Source organism: Pinus tabuliformis, chromosome 1_2, assembly GCF_031772625.1.
Source record: "Pinus tabuliformis cultivar Carrire ecotype Pingquan chromosome 1_2, CPIR1, whole genome shotgun sequence".
Lineage (NCBI taxonomy): Eukaryota > Viridiplantae > Streptophyta > Pinopsida > Pinales > Pinaceae > Pinus > Pinus tabuliformis.
The window spans coordinates 1,098,780,299-1,098,798,062 of NC_142298.1; positions in this window are offsets into that span (position 1 = coordinate 1,098,780,299).

A 17,764-nucleotide genomic window follows, 5' to 3' on the forward strand; every position below is an offset into this window, starting at 1 on the left:
ACTAAATTGAAAAAAGGTTACCAACTGATCCTCATAAGAATTTTTATGAATGAGGCCTCTATTTTCTACATTTTCCATTATTTTCCTTCATTTTCCTCCTCATATGCAACCTGTGACCTTTCACCTCCCTTTTCTCCTAATTTCCATTATTTTCATAAACAAATGTGCCAAAATTTCCATTTTTCCTTTCCAAAGCCTTAGCCATTAATAACCAAATAAACACCCACACTAGGATGCCTTTCCCAACATTTGTCTTGGAATAAGTGTCCCATAAAATGTGGTTATTATTTTTGCCTTTATTAACTTTTATTACATGGAATTTTCACCCAGGAAGTTACAAAACCATCCCCCTTGGGGGAACACCGTCCTCAGTGTTCAACAACACATATAACCACAAAAATGTTGTAAGAAAAACATTTTGCCGATGGAGCTTTATAACTTAGCTTCATGCAATATTTACAATGATCAACCTGTTGAGAAGAAAACTAACATGAAAACATAACAACATTGATGAGCCTCATAAATGGGTAATTATATGGGCTCATTTTACCTCCTAACCTAGTCAAATCAACCATTCTCTTAGCTTATTGTATGATTTTCTGATTATATCCATGCTTATAGAGTGAGTTGAGTTAGTTATTATGCCATGTGGTCTAGCATGTATTTGATGCAGATTATTGATGGATTTCGAGGTCAAAGTCAAGGATCCAGTGGTCAAATGGCAGCAATAACTCAAGGTAGACAGAGGAGAGGACTTATAGGAGGGAATCCCCCTCATTTATTACTCCTCACTTCGAATTCCCCTTCATTCAGCTCGGAGTGAAAGCAGTCAAATCATGCACTAGAAGGCAGCCGAGCCAGTGGAGGATGACTGATAGTTATCTTAAGTTTTGGGAGCCAAGCCTCCTTGATTTTAAGGAAGTTGTTGGTAGCCTCGTATGTATAAGTAGAGAGGCCTAGGGCCTCACTAGGGTCATATTTCTTTTGATTATGTAAACTCTGCTCAAATTTCGATCTTATTATTTTGTGACAGTTTTATGTAATCTTGCTATTGTTTTGATAATATATATGGAATCCTTTTTGAGCTAGCACTGAGTCACCTCAAAGGGTTAAAGCTCTTGGGTTAGGGCCCAATCCAAGTAGCCAAGCTCCTCTTTACTTGTATTTGTATGCTTTACTTTAGTTTGTCGATTAATTTGCTATTAGATGTATTTCTTTTATGGTTAGGAATAGGTTGCTTTTGGTGATTTCGTAGTTTTTTTTCATTTGTGCTTTCTGTAGCAAGTTAAGCAACGATCAAAAAAGATTTGAAAGGCTAGAAATAGTGCCTTGGCCTCTCTTCCTCCCTCTGGGAGCATGATTTGAGGCAAAGACTCTCTTGCTGTCTCAAAAACACAAATTTTCCTCATTCATAGGACTTCTATTGTTTGCAGTGCCTTAGTAGGTTGATAGTCCAGTTTTTCTTTGCTTTATATTTTCTTCATCAAGTTCACTTCATGATTTAAAATAGTCCTTTTGCATGTTTTCCTTTCTTGCAGCATTTCCCAGCATTTCCTCTTGCATCATAGTTTAGGCCATTGTAATGCAAAACTCTTTTTTTCCTAGAATGCATTCATCTCAATAGTTGCTTGATTTTGTTGTTTTCTATGCAACAGATCTCTTCCAGAAGTAGGCTAGCTTACTAGAAATCACACCCTCCATATTATCCATGCCCTATAGGTCTCCCAAACCTCACCTCAATTCTTCCCTAGTTTCCTTCATTCTTCATAGAACTTCCTCCTCTCTCCTTGAGCAAACCCAATCATCTTTCTCTCTCCTGGTGACTCATAGTAGACCTTAAGCACCCTAACACCTCATTCCAACCTTCATCCACCTTTTCTATGCACTCTCACACCCTCAAAACAAAGGAAATTTCTCTCGGCCTCTTCCTGTAGGCCTCCTGTAGTTACCTTGTTTTCCTCTTGTAGTTTTCCAGTGTCCTCCTATAGTTTTTCCTGTAGGCTTTCTTTCAAAGGTTGACTGTGGGAAAAGCCTCCAAAAGGCCACCTAAGACCTCCTAGGATCCATCCACACCATCCTACATCATCCCAAGCTCCAAAACCACCCTCTAATACCACCTGTTCGCCACACACAATAAATTAGATGTATGTTAAATTCACATAAAAGCACATAAAAATCCAAAAATATGTATTTTTCTTATTTACTTCCAGAAATAGCATGGTTAGATGTTGTTTAATTCCTTGAGTAGGTAATGGAATTTCTTTCATGGTTTTCATAGTGTTTTTGGAAAAGGTAGAATTAGCTTGTTAATTAGGGTTTACTAGGTTTTACTTTACATTCCAGTCTTTCTCCTTTCTACAATTAGAATAACATCTGTAGTGTAATATTTCTTTTCTTTCATCATACATAGAGCTTCTTCTGAATTCTATAGAATTTGGCTTGAGCTACTAGTGATCTTGCGCTGGCTGACCAAGTGACAACCTGTAGTGAGAACTATTACTTGTGTATACAACACCGACGCTTCCAAGTTTGTTACGAACTACCTGGTGATAAAAGTAATTTTGGCAGCCCAGGAGTTGCAGCATTCTTGTTGCAATACTGACGCTCACCACTTTTTCAGGCTGTTGCTGGGGAAGCGTCAGAGTATTCTATGATTATTGCTTTCTTCTATTTCGTATTGCAACATTTTGCTAATAGTTTATTTAAGCAAAAGTAGACTAGTCATTTCTTTTCTTCTAGTTTTGCATCTCCTTGCTTTCCTTTTCAATTCTGCAAATTGCCATTCAACAAGTTTATTTCAATTAGTTGAAATTTGTTTTGTTCAATCACAATTTCAGTTTCTGTAGGTACTTTTAGTGTGGGGAAAAAGAAACAAAAACTAACCAAAAGCATTTCTTTTCATGCCTCGTAGGAATAGAGATAACTCAGGAAATTTTTTGCCCAACACCCCCACTGCTTCACACAACCAACCTTCTCTCTTCTTCTATGGTTGCACTCAAGAAGAACCCTTAGGTGAATAGCCATAAATATTTGAAGAACCTATAGCGGAAGAAGAAGAAGAAAACATTCCTCTTGAGCTAATGGCTGAAAACAAAATGCTAGGGGAAATGTAGAGAGAATAGAGGGTACCTTCACCATTCGGGAGACCAATGGGGACACCAAATGAAGAATATAAGTGCTTCATCCCTACCCCAGTTCCATGGTCTGACTACAGAAGATCCTGACGCCTTCTTGTTCGATTTTGCTATCATACGTCGAACTTATGACTATGCAGAAGATGCGCAAAAGTTGAAACTGTTCCCTTCTACTCTCAAGGATGCAGCACTATTGTAGTTCATGGGATTACCTAGAAATACATCACAACTTGGGCTCAGACGCAGTAGGCCTTTAATGGCAGGTATCGAGACTATTGCAGGTTAAAAGATACTAAAGAAGAAATCTTCCGAATGACCATGGGAAGTGATGAATCCCTGGAAGATTATGAAGAGAGGTTCCAGCTCAGTTACAAAAGGGCCAGGTGTACACTTGACCTTGAGTCTCTGAAGTTGGTCTTGCTTAGGGGAATTCAGGAAGACCTTTTAGACCCCCTCCATCTACTAGCCGAGGGATACATCCACCAACTATCCTTTGAGGACATAAAGACTATTTTTAGAAACCATTATAGAGCAGCCAAAGAGAAAGGTAAGCGGAGTCAACCCATAGCCAGTACCTCTTCTTCCACTTCATCCATTAAAGGTGAAATTGGAACCATGCTGGAAGACTTCAAGAGTGAGATGTTGTAGATTCTTTCCATGCAAATGGACACCTTACATATCAAAAGAAAACAAGAGGAAGTAGAAAGGGCTTTGGCCATTTTTTTCTCTAGATGCACCATGAGGCATCCTAGGAATGAATGCCCATTGAAATCTATAGAGGTTTGTTCAGTCTATGAAGAAGATCATTCTACAGATAAGTGCCCTTCCTTGCCCGGACTTAAAGTTGTATACCAAGGGGCCGAAGGAGTCACTGAATAGATCTATTACATAAACCAAAGGAGACCGCATGGACCTAGACCATACCAGCAAGGGATGCAAGGGACATCTCAGGCATACTACAACCCCAACCAAGTCACTTCCATACCTTCTTGGGGCCCCGTGCTCATCCTTCCTAGTCCATGCCTCCTCCTTGGTCTTTCCCATCTCAATATCATGCCCAACTAGCCACCCATTCATTTCAATCCTATGCTCAGCCGCAACCTCAGTGGAATGCATCTCATCAGGGGTGGAGGCCCCAATACAACTCTCTTCCCACTCTTCTACCTCCACCACTTGCCCAACCATAATCGTTAACTTCTGCTCCACCAAGGCAACCCCAAATGCCTGCGTAGCCAAATCCGAACATAAACAACAGATAGGCTCAACAAGTGTATAGTGGGGAATCATCATGCGCAACTTATGCTGTGGAGATTCAAGAAATCAACTTGCAATCTGGGAAAGTTCTCCTAAATAGCTAGTCTCCACCCAGGGAGGTTGAGGAAGATAAAGAAGAAAGTGAACCTAAATCAAATCCACGCTTTCCTGAGAGACTATCCATGCCTACTCCAGAAGAGACTGAATTCCTGGGAGAATTGAAACACTTATGTGTGAAGATATCACTTCTCTAAGCCATAAAAGATGTGCCTATTTGCAATAGGTTGATCAAACAGAAGTGCTTTAGGCATCCAAGAAAATGTAAGAGAGATGCCCCAACCATCAATGTCATAGGACAACTGTCCAACCTGATATTGAGGCAAATAATCTCTCCAAAATATTTGGACCCTGGAAGCCCAATAGTTTATGTCCACATCAATGGCACAATGATCCCACATACCTTGATTGATCTAGGAGCTGCGATTAATGTGATGAAAAAGGACATAATGCTCGAACATAACCTCCAGGGCTCCTTGAGGAAGACCACGATAGTGCTGCAGCTAGTAGACCGCTCCACTGTGACCCCTAAGGGGATTGTGGAAGATGTGATGGTCTCCATTGATTCTTGGGAGTACCCTACTGATTTCTTAGTTCTCCAGCCAAAGGAAAAACTCATTGGGTATCTTCTCATTCTGTGAAGACCCTAGTTGGCCACAGCCGATGCGTACATCAGCTGTCGAGCTGGGAACATCAACATAAAGAATGGGCACATGTCCAAACAGGTAACCCTATATCCTCCTACCCAACCCCTGCTAGAACATGATCTACCTCTCTGGTTGGAGGAGGAGGATGAGGATGAAGTTTATTCTGCACCGCTTTATGCATTGAAACTCGCCATGGGGGGCAATCCGCAAGATGAGGATGATATGATTGAAAATTTGATTCAGAATCCATCTCCTAGTGCATCACCATTAGAAGACATAGTAAGAGAAACCCAAAACAACCCCTCAACTGATCTTTTTGTGGCTGACCCTACTTCTCTCTGTGTCAAAAATATAAAATAACATTGAAAATCAATCCATCCCTATCTACTTCCGAGGAGAAGGAGCTATGCAGCCTACTAAGAAAACATCTAGATGCCTTTGCCTGGAGTTATAAGGAGATGAATAGAGTTCACCCTTTAGTATGCACTCATCATATATACATTAAGGAAGATTGCAAGCCAATCAGGTACCCTCAAAGGAGGATGAACCCAACACCTAGAGATATATTTAAGGAAGAACTGGAGAAATTGCTTGATGCAGGATTCATCTATCCCATTTCTGACAATGAATGGGTCTCTCCTTTGGTGCTAGTGCTAAAGAAAAATGGTAAGTGGAGAATCTGTGTTGACACCATTGGAGAATTTGTGTCGACTATCGGGAATTGAATAAAGCCACTAAAAAGGACAACTTTCCTTTACCTTTCATAGATCAAGTGTTAGATGGTCTGGCAGGGAAAAGGTTTTTGTCTTTCCTAGATGGGTTTAGCGGGTACAATCAGATTCAAATCAACCCAGAAGACCAAGATAAGACCACTTTCACTTGTCCTTGGGGTAGCTTTGCATACCGGTCCTTCCTTTTGGTTTGTGCAATGCTCCAGCCACTTTCCAAAGAGTGGTATTAAGTATATTTTCTGAACTGGTTCATGATGCAGTAGAAATATACATGGATGATTTTACTCCTTATGGATCAGACTTTCAAGAAGCTTATCTAACCTAGGAAAAGTTCTGGATAACTGTATTGAGATCAATCTATCCCTCAGTCCATAAAAATGTGAATTCTTGATTACTGAAGGGACTGTGCTAGGTCATGCAATATCTCAACAAGGACTACAGGTGGACCCCAACAAAATTGGCATCATCCAAAGGGTCACACCTCCTCAAAAAGTGAGGGATGTGTTACACTAAAAAATGTCACCATGACTATTTACAGTTAGTATGGCTCTATCAACAGTCATGCTATCCTCTAAGGCAAGTCTTATGCCTCTGCTCTCCATGTCAAACTCCAAAAAGAGAGAAAGTCTTTATAAATGTATTTATCTCTGGGTACGCAGGTTCTCTCAACCTTACCTTCGGGTACGCACCCAATGTTCACAAACGTTGCGTACTTGTACGCTCTGTATGTAAAGGGGCAGGTGCGTTCCCCTGTAAAGGTCAAAATGCGCAAGTTTCATCTTTAAAAAGTTACTTGTGGTCATTTCTAGAGCATTCTAGAAGGTTGTTCGACGTGTATTGAGCGCCTCCAGATGGTTCATGTACCCCTACCAAAGAGGAACTTATCCCATCAATAAGGGAGCTATCCCATCCAAAGAGGGGATTATCCCATTGATGGTGGACCTGATTAACTTCCTCTTGAGTACTATAAATACAGGCATTGGGCCAGAAGGAGGGGAGGTTGAAAGCTAAACATTTCTAAGGGTAGATGCTGCAGGAATTAGGACTCCCATTTAGAAGCTTGTGAGGAGAGATTGTCATCTTTACTTGTTCTATTTGGAAGTGGGTGAGCTTTGTCAAAGTAAAGGAGAACTCTTGATGGACCCTGGGAGGGACTTGCACAACACCAAGGCTTAGGTTGTAATTGTTCCTTTTGTTTCCTATTAATGCAAATGAGTCCATTCTTCTCAATAACTTGTTATTTATGAGTTGTTTCATGTACTCCTTGGTCTATATGTTAAATATGTTTTATCTTATGAGATTATCAAGTGCTATTTAATCGTTTGATTGTTAGTGGATGCAGGTTTCGAAGTGAAGGAGGAGCTCATCCGGATCGGCGAGGCTGGACTAGTACAACAGCGTTGGACTACAGGTAGGATCTAAACACTTGATTTCTTGTATAGTAAATGCATGTTTAGAGAAGGATTGCTCTTGTTTGTCTTGTTTGTCACTAGAGAGTCTTAGGCTCCTAGGGAGGTTGATTTGTGTCCGCACTATCGACTCTTTCCGCCTGACAAAATGGCGACTCCACTGGGGAATCCATTGATGTGAATGTTTTTTCCTTTGTATGAAATTTTGATCTGAGAAAAGTCGTTTGTTTTCTGGTTTTTGGCTGTCTGACTGTGTTTTTGGGTGGGCTAGCCTAGGGTTAAATTATATTTTAGTTTTTCTTTGTTTTGCTAGAAGTACGCAGCCTTTGAGTTGAGCACAGTGCATACCTGTACGCACTGTAGCTTTGTGCACAGAGCGTACCTGCACCTGTGCAAACAGGTCGCCTGCGTACCCTGTCAAAATTAAGAAAATTTCAATTTTCTTCTTTTTGCCTTTTAGATTTAGTTTTTACTTTGTTTTTTCTGCCCAGATCCACTGGTTATCTGCCATTAATCTTCACCTAAGCTTGTTTCATTAGCATTCCTGCTCTAAGCTTTCATCAATTGGGTGTTTTGAGTCTCTTTCTTGAGAAATTCTTGATTTGTTTTCCTTTGGTCATTACTTGGAGGTTAATCGCCTTTGAGTGTTTTTATTTTTTGATCTTTGGAACTCTCACCCAATTTTCTCGACTTGCACTTGATTGGTTCTTAGATTACATTAGAATCATCTTGTGTCTGAGAATTCTCTTGCATAGATCACATTTGCATAATTAGAATTCTCATTTTCAGAATATTAATGAAAAATGTGCATAGATTACATTTGCATACTTTTCAAGTGAATTGTGCATAGATTCCAATTGCATAGTTTACATTCTGAAAAATCAATCATAGATTTAGATCAGTTTTCTTTGATTTGAATTTACACAAAAATAAAAATAAAAAAAAATGGTTTGGAATTGATATGCATTAGTTTTTCTTGATAAAATTAGTGCATTAGAGAATTTGTTATATTTTCTCTTAGTGATCAATTTTTGCATTGTTGGAAGTGAATGGAAACTCTCTCCTTACTTTAATTAGGATTCATCGAATTGAAAAGATCACATTATCATATTCGATTGCATTCAGTTGAGTCGGGTCATAACACCATTGGTTTCATATCCATTTACCCATTTGAGTAATAACAGCCTTAATAACATAGCACTTAATTAAAATTCATCTAGTAATTTTTACATTTCTAGGGCTCTGAAACACCAACATAGCTTAGGCTAGTGTCTTGGAGTAGGAGAGTAATTAACTCTCCAAGACAGCAAAACCAAACAAGTAGCTCATCTTGTGGTAGGATAAATCCAACTGTTACATTTACACTCTGGGAAAGCTCCTCTTAAAGGAGAAGCACGAGACCGTGTCCGAACCAATGAGGGGATCAATCCTCCTTTATTGGGAAAGACGCCAGATACGCATGTACTACAAACGGTAAACCTCGGATTATTGTCGAGGAGCCTGGGGTCACTTTTCGGTAAACCTTGGATTATTGTCAAGAAGCCGGCAAGGGGATTGAGCTTGTTACTCTGCCCTTGCGTGCTATCGGGTCGTAGACTGTTCCCCCAGGTGTATTTGTTGCTGTTGGTAACCTTAGTGACCATTATCTTTAGGGTTCTACCCAAGGTGACAGTGGTGGGAAGATCCCACTGTACCTGGAGCAGACGTCGGCTAGACTCACTTGGATTTTCTGGGGGGTTCACTTCACTCGAGACCGTTAAAGTGGAGGAACTTGGTCCAGTCTATTCATTAAGCAGGTTGTCGGGGTAACTGTTCCACCCGCCACTTCTGTACTGAATTCGACGATGTTGGGATTCATCACCAACTAGTGTTTTCGGTCTGGAAGGTTACTGTTTGTGTATGGTTTGACTCCTAGATTTGATAGCGCGTGTTAATTTGTTTGTTTTTACTTTTAGAGACCATAGGTGTGAACTGTGAATTTTAATTGTTAAGTGTGAATTGTGAATTGTTAATTTTAGTTTTAAATTGTTAATAAAATTCACTGAAGTTGAATATAATGGCAAATGTTCCGGAATTTATCAACCTAGGAACCCCTCCTAACGAGAATCCTAGTACTTTTCCTTACTTTGGAAATGTTGGTCCTCCTTACATGGCTACTTTGTCATTACCTGGATTTACAATAGGTTTACTGATATGGTTATTTTCAACTTCGTTGGCCCAAAGTAGTCCAATTGTTCCACCTCAACCGGATGCTTCACCTCAACAGAGTTCACCATCTCAACATCACCAACCTTCTGTTGACCCTTTACCTTCTTCGCCTAATTTTTCTTCCTCCATTTCTTCCTCTTCGCTTGGTAAAAGCCTTGATGCTAGTAACCAGGTGTCTAAGAAGAAGAAGAAAGCGAAGAAGAAGAAGAAGAAGAAGAAGCAAGATAAGAAAGAAGTCAACCAACCAACCATGGCTGTAAGTGTTAGTTGTGTTGAGGAAAACTCCAACATGCATCGTAAACCCAAATACCCTTGCAGGCTTTGTAAGGGTGACCACTTCCTTGTCAATTGTCCTGGTATTCCAAAGGTATTAGAAGTATGGTCAGAAAAATCTCATCAACTTTCTGTTGATCCATCAACCAGTGATAGTCAGGTTCCTGGGAAAAAGGGTAAAGTTAGGTTTCCTTGTAAGTTATGAAAAGGGAGTCATCAAACTCACATTTGCCCTCACATGGATGAAGCCTCAACATTGCTGGAAAACCTTACTGTTCCACAGCAAGAATTTCCAACTGGTTACCGTAAACTTTCTCCCAACCTACCGTCAACTGACAGAGTGATTGATCTAAATTCAAGTACAGTCGATCACACTCTTCCATTGGAGAGTGAAACTCATGTCACTCAGGTTAATGATCTATTAGTTGATCAAGTGGTCGATTCATTTTCACATTCGGTCGATCACACTCTCCCTTTCGAGAGTCAATTTCATACCGCTCAGGTTCTTCTTGTTACATCAGATTCTTCTATGCCGGGGGGCATTTCACCTGTTTCTACAGAACCCCCTCCAAGTACTGAGGTCTCTTCCTTTGATTGGAATAGACTGACAGAACCTCGTCTTCCTTCCTCCATCCCTTTCCAAATCATTGTCAAGGCTGGTGGTAGGGACATACATCGTACTCAGGTAGATGAAGGTGCTTCTGTTAGTATTTTATCCTCAACTGTTTGGAAAGCTTTGGGTTCCCCTCAGCTTGCGCATATTACGCAGAATCTGAAAGCTTTTAACAAAACCATTAGTGAACCTTTAGGGATCCTTCCTAAGTTTTCTATTACCTTGGAAGGTAAAACCGTCTCTATTGATCTTGTCGTAGTTCGAGGTCCCTTGGATTTCAATTTACTCCTTGGGCGAGACTATGTTTATGCAATGAAAGCTGTCGCATCGACACTCTTTCGCGTGATGTCTTTCCCTCACAATGGCAGTATTGTGACTGTAGACCAGCTTTCGTTCCCTAGTCTTGTCTCAACTACCAATAATATGACACCCCTAAATGTTCCTGATTCTAAAGTGGTATCTACCTCGCCACGGGTTAATTATGTGGCAACCGGTCCCATGTTTTCAGTTACCGATGTAAGTGAGCCTCTCACTGTTTGCTCATCTTCCTTTGATTTAAACCCGGTAATTGACATGGAAAACTCTATGGGATTATTTGAACATGATGTTCTTATCCCTTTTGAGTCCCTTGACATGTGTTCCTTCCAGAGAAGTGTTCTTCCTTCTGATGAAGACCTTTTGGAAGCCATGATCAAGGTGTGTCCATTGACATGTCTTTCTTCCAGTTGGAAGCCATGATCAGTGTGTGTGAGGATAGTTTCTTCTAGTCTCAACCTCATTAAAAAATGAAACTGGAAGTCATGAGCATAGTTCCTTGTCTTGTGTCAAGCTCATTAAAAAATGAAACAAGGAGTTGTGAGGAAAGTTCCTTTTACTGTGTCAACCTCATTAAAAAATGAATCAGTGTGTGTGAGGAAAGTTCCTTTTACTGTGTCAACCTCGTTAAAAAATGAATTAGTTGGTGTGAGGATAGTTTCTTCTAGTCTCAACATCATTAAAAAATGAAACTGGAAGTCATGAGCATAGTTCCTTGTCTTGTGTCAAGCTCATTAAAAAATGAAACAAGGAGTTACGAGGAAAGTTCCTTTTACTGTGTCAACCTCGTTAAAAAATGAATCAGTGTGTACGAGGAAAGTTCCTTTTACTGTGTCAACCTCGTTAAAAAATGAATCATTGTGTGAGGAAAGTTCCTTTTCCTGTGTCAACCTCGTTAAAAAATGAAACAGGTGTCTACGAGGAAAGTTCCTTTTACTGTGTCAACCTCGTTAAAAAATGAATCAGTGTGTACGAGGATAGTTTTTTCCTGTATCAACCTCGTTAAAAAATGAAACAGGCTGGCATGAGGATAGTTCTTTTACTGAGTCAACCTCATTAAAAAATGAATCAGGTAGCTTTTAGGATATGTAGGTAGATTGTAGAAAGTAGGGTTTTGAGGATAGTTCCTGTTACTGAGTCAACCTCGTTAAAAAATGAATCAGATGTGAGGACAGTTCTTTTCCTGAGTCAACCTCATTAAAAAATGAATCAGGGGTGAGGATAGTTTCTTCTAGTCTCAACCTCGTTAAAAAATGAAACTGGAAGTCATGAGCATAGTTCCTTGTCTTGTGTCAAGCTCATTAAAAAATGAAACAAGGAGTTGTGAGGAAAGTTCCTTTTACTGTGTCAACCTCGTTAAAAAATGAATCAGTGTTAGTGAGGAAAGTTCCTTTTACTGTGTCAACCTCGTTAAAAAATGAATCAGTGTTAGTGAGGAAAGTTCCTTTTACTGTGTCAACCTCGTTAAAAAATGAATCAGTGTACGAGGAAAGTTCCTTTTACTGTGTCGACCTCGTTAAAAAATGAATCAGTGAGTGTGAGGAAAGTTCCTTTTACTGTGTCAACCTCGTTAAAAAATGAATCAGTGAGTACGAGGATAGTTTTTTCCTGTATCAACCTCGTTAAAAAATGAAACATGCTAGCATGAGGATAGTTCTTTTACTGAGTCAACCTCATTAAAAAATGAATCAGGTAGATTTTATGATATGTAGGTGGATTGTAGAATGTAGGAGTTTGAGGATAGTTCCTGTTACTGAGTCAACCTCGTTAAAAAATGAATCAGGTATGAGGATAGTTCTTTTCTTGTGTCAACCTCCTTAAAAATGAAACAACTCCCTTTTCAAGTTAATTCTTGAAAGTAAACCTTCATTTCATCCATCTGGTTGAATGCAATGAAGCCTGGGGGGCATGTACCTCGCTTTTCATCATTATACTGGGGGCATGCGAAATTTTTGAGCATAGTTCCTTGTCTTGTGTCAAGCTCGTTAAAAAATGAAACAAGGGTAGGTTAAGTAGGTAGATTGTAGAGAGTAGTCATGAGCATAGTTCCTTGTCTTGTGTCGAGCTCATTAAAAAATGAATCAAGGATTTTAGAGCATAGTTCCTTTTCTTGTGTCAAGCTCGTTAAAAAATGAATCAAGGTTTTTAGAGTAAATTGTTTTGTTAGGTAGATTGTAGAGAGTAGTTATGAGCATAGTTCCTTGTCTTGTGTCAAGCTCACTAAAAAATGAAACAACTCCCACAAGTCTTTCCAAGATCTTGAAAGTAAAGCTTCATTCCATCCACCTCATTGAATGCAATGAAGCTTGGGGGGCATGAACCTCGTTTTGCGTCATTATGCTGGGGGCATGTGAACTTATAACAAGCATAGTTTTTCGTTTCAAGCTTGCGTAAACATGAAACTAAATCCGAGCATAGTTCTTTTCCTGTGTCAAGCTCGTTAAAAAATGAAACAAATCCTCCTCTACTTGAATCGAGAGTTTGACTAGATCTTGTAAATGTTAAGTTGTATAGTTAGGTTAGTTATTTCAGTGTTTTTGCATAATTTTCTTACAGTTTTAGGTCAAGTCTTTCAAATGATCTCGTAACTGAACCTTCATTTCATCCAATTGGTTGAATGAAATGAAGCTGGGGGGGCATGCGCTCTAGCAGTTATGCTTAGGGGGCATCAAGCACAGCTTTCTCTCTGTTTCAAGCTTGTGTAAAAATGAAACTACTATGAAGCATAGTTTTTCTCTGTTTCAAGCTTTTGTAAAAATGAAACCTATCTCGAGTCAATTACAGTTATTTTCAAGACTCGTTAAACTCATGAAAATCTCGAGAATATTTTGCTATCTTTCATTCTCGTAAAACAAATGAAAATGCCGAGTTCTTTCCGTCTTTTCCTACTCGTAAATTAAATTGAAAGTCGGCCATATGAGTACATTTTTATCATTTTTTCGAACTCGTTAAAACTTACGAAAAAGTGAAACCTTGGAGTTCTCTTTTAAGCCCTTTTCAGACTCCTAAAATATGAAAAGATTGCCGAGCGTTTCTTTTACACTCGTTAAAACGGAATTAAAAGACGGTCCTCTTATAGCCCTTTTCTGACCGTAAAAACACGAAAAGATTGCCGGATTTTTGTCGTTTCAAATTCGATATTGGAAATAAAACGACGTGTCCTTGATCGCTTTTTACTTTTCAGGTCAGAGACACTAATCATGAAAGTACTCCTTGGTCGCAAGACTAAGCGGTTCTCTCAAGTATTATTTTATACTTTTTCGGGCTTGGGAGACACAAATTTACGAAAAAGTTCAACCTGGAGTCATCTTTAGTTTTTTCAGACTCTCTAAACATGAAAAACGCTGAGTTTCTCCTATACTGGACTCGTTAAAATTTCACAGTAAAGGACCTGTTCGATTACAAACAGGAACGGACCACTCCTTCTTAGGGTCCGAATCTAAACTAAGTTGGACTCATCCGAAGGATGAGCTTATAATCAAGCATATGTTATCCTCCTCAAGCTTGTTAAAAATAAAGAGGTACTTGCCAGAAATGGTGGGGGAAAAGAGAGAATAATGAGCCTATTTGTTATCTTTTGTCTCAGAAGAAACCTTATTACCACTCTTGAACACGACACTTTTCATTCACCTGGGTTGGGAAATCCTTTGCTTCACAGTTGATCAAACCACATTGAAAGTCTTCAGCCGGGTTCTGGGGATTAACTTTGAGTCATCCGTTACCAAGCCATCTGTTGTGTCGTTATGTGTTCAAGAGGTCTGCAAACAAAACTTTCATCTGCAAAATACTTGTCATCCATTTGACCATCCCTGAGTCAGTCCTTACAGCAACATTTCTTCAACTTGAACAATGATTTCGTGTTGTGGGCTTGCCTGCAACGGGTCGCTTTCTATCGACATCAGCACATTATCTAGAGCGATGACTTAGAAATCATCAGTACCTTGAAATCTGCATGCATCAATGGCAGGTTTCTCGCCTTGGATGACAGTTTACATCATTGACTTTCGATCGAAGGATTCCGTGAAATGTTCGACATCAACTCATTCATTCACATCTCATGGATTGTAATGGGTACTTTGAGAACCATTGACATTACTGGTGGTCTCTCTCACACTTGTTAACAGTTTACATCATCGACTGGTAATCAAGTGGTTTCTACCATGTTCGACATCAACTCATTTATTCGCATGGCTAGAATCGTACCAATTCGGGAAGTAGAAATGAAGACCCTGGATCTAGTTCCCACCATCCAGGCTGCGAGGAGTTTTGTATTCATTATATAATAGACCAATTATAAACAGATGGCTGCGTCCATACTGTGTCTACAAAAGTCTATGATTATGATGTACTGCAAGATCATTCCTGTATCAGAGTAGTTAGTCTGCTAGTTAAAGTTTTGATCTGAGTATGCGAATGCCTACCTCAGCGATGATATAATCTTATACATGTATTTTGTGTTGAAAATTGCAGGTTCTGACTAGGCTCTCCACGAGATAATCCTTGAAATGATAAAGCACTTCACCCTTCCTAGATAAAACAAAACCCTAATCTATTACAGGCTTCGCACTTTAGGGGGCAATCTGTTACACTAAAAAATGTCACCATGACTATTTACAGTTAGTATGGCTCTATCAACAGTCATGCTATCCTCTTAGGCAAGTCTTATGCCTCTGCTCTCCATGTCAAACTCCAAAAAGAGAGAAAGTCTTTATAAATGTATTTATCTCTGGGTACGCAGGTTCTCTCAACCTTACCTGCGGGTACGCACCCAATGTTCACAAAAGCTGCGTACTTGTACGCTCTGTATGTAAAGGGGCAGGTGCGTCCCCCTGTAAAGGTCAAAATGCGCAAGTTTCATCTTTAAAAAGTTACTTGTGGTCATTTCTAGAGCATTCTAGAAGGTTGTTCGACGTGTATTGAGCGCCTCCAGATGGTTCATCTACCCCTACCAAAGAGGAACTTATCCCATCAATAAGGGAGCTATCCCATCCAAAGAGGGGATTATCCCATTGATGGTGGACCTGATTAACTTCCTCTTGAGTACTATAAATACAGGCATTGGGCCAGAAGGAGGGGAGGTTGAAAGCTAAACATTTCTAAGGGTAGATGCTGCAGGAATTAGGACTCCCATTTAGAAGCTTGTGAGGAGAGATTGTCATCTTTACTTGTTCTATTTGGAAGTGGGTGAGCTTTGTCAAAGTAAAGGAGAACTCTTGATGGACCCTGGGAGGGACTTGCACAACACCAAGGCTCAGGTTGTAATTGTTCCTTTTGTTTCCTATTAATGCAAATGAGTCCATTCTTCTCAATAACTTGTTATTTATGAGTTGTTTCATGTACTCCTTGGTCTATATGTTAAATATGTTTTATCTTATGAGATTATCAAGTGCTATTTAATCGTTTGATTGTTAGTGGATGCAGGTTTCGAAGTGAAGGAGGAGCTCATCCGAATCGGCGAGGCTGGACTACTACAACAGCGTTGGACTACAGGTAGGATCTAAACACTTGATTTCTTGTATAGTAAATGCATGTTTAGAGAAGGATTGCTCTTGTTTGTCTTGTTTGTCACTAGAGAGTCTTAGGCTCCTAGGGAGGTTGATTTGTGTCCGCACTATCGACTCTTTCCGCCTGACAGGATGTAAGAAGCTTCCTAGGCTTAGATGGATATTATAGGAGATTCATTAAAGACTTCAGCAAGATAGCCTATCCTTTGTTTGGCCTCCTAGGCAAAGGTGTTGAGTTCATATGGTTGGAAAATTGTCAAGAAGTCCTGGATACCTTGAATAGCAAGCTAGTGACTGCCCCAATTCTCAGAGGCCCAAACTAGGCCCTACCCTTTCACAATCACACAGATGCCTTGAACAAAGCAATAGGAGTAGCCTTAGGACAAATTGATGAAAAGTTACCTTATGCCATACACTTTATGAGCAAAAACTTGTCAAAGGCAGAGTTAAACTATACAGTGACTGAGAAGGAACTCCTAGCTGTCGTGCAATCCTTAAACAAATTCAGACATTATATCACCAGCTATCAAACATTTGTGTACACTGATAATGCTACAATTAGATATTTAATAAACAAACGAGATGTAAATGCTCACATTATTAGATGGTTGCTTTTACTGCAGCAGTTTGATTTGACCATTATTGATAAGCTTGGCAAAGAGAATCTTGTTGTTGACTTTTTGTCTAGAGTAAATTTGCCTGCAGATGAAGAAGGAATGGTGGATGACAAAATTCTAGATGAACATCTGTTTGCTATATCAGTACTCTCTCCATGGTTTTCTGATATAGCAAACTACTTGGTTTCAACACAGTTTCCACCACACCTATCCTCAAAAGAGAAGAGCAAGATAGTAAGGAAAAGCACCCCTTTCACCTGGATTGGAGGCAATCTTTTCAAACTGTGTCCAGATTAGATCTTAAGAAGGTGTGTCAGGGAGGAGGAATTCTTTGACATCCTCCTAACCTGTCATGACAAGCCTTGTGGAGGTCATTTTGCAGCAAAAAAACCGACTTCAAGATATTGCAAGTAGGCTACTACTGGCCCACTCTTCATCAGGATGTGAGGATATATACAAGCCAGTGTGATCAGTGTCAGAGGATTGGGAAACCCACTCCAAAGGATGAAATTCCCATGGAACCTCAAGTGACATTTGAGCCATTTGAGAAGTGGGGAATGGACTTTGTGGGTCCTATAAACCCCACTTCAAAGAATAAGTAGTACGTCATTGTGTGCAATGGCTACCTGACAAAATGGGTAGATACAAAAGCAATCAAAGCAGCGATAGAGGAAAAGGTAGCTGATTCTTTGAGGGAAAACATATTCTACAAGTTCGGGTATCTGAGATAGTTGGTCACAGACCAAGGCAGCTAGTTCACTTCCAACTTGATTAAAGACCTACTCACACATCATAACATCAAGCACAGGACTTCCACTCCTTACCATCCACAAGCCAATGGGAAACTAGAGGTCACTAATAGAGCATTAGAAGGGATCCTAACCAAGGTAGTGAGTAGCAGCAGAAAAGACTAGGCGGATAGATTAGTTGAGGCCACTTGGGCCTACAACACAACATGGAAGACCACCACCGGGTTCACACCCTATGAACTGGTCTATGCGA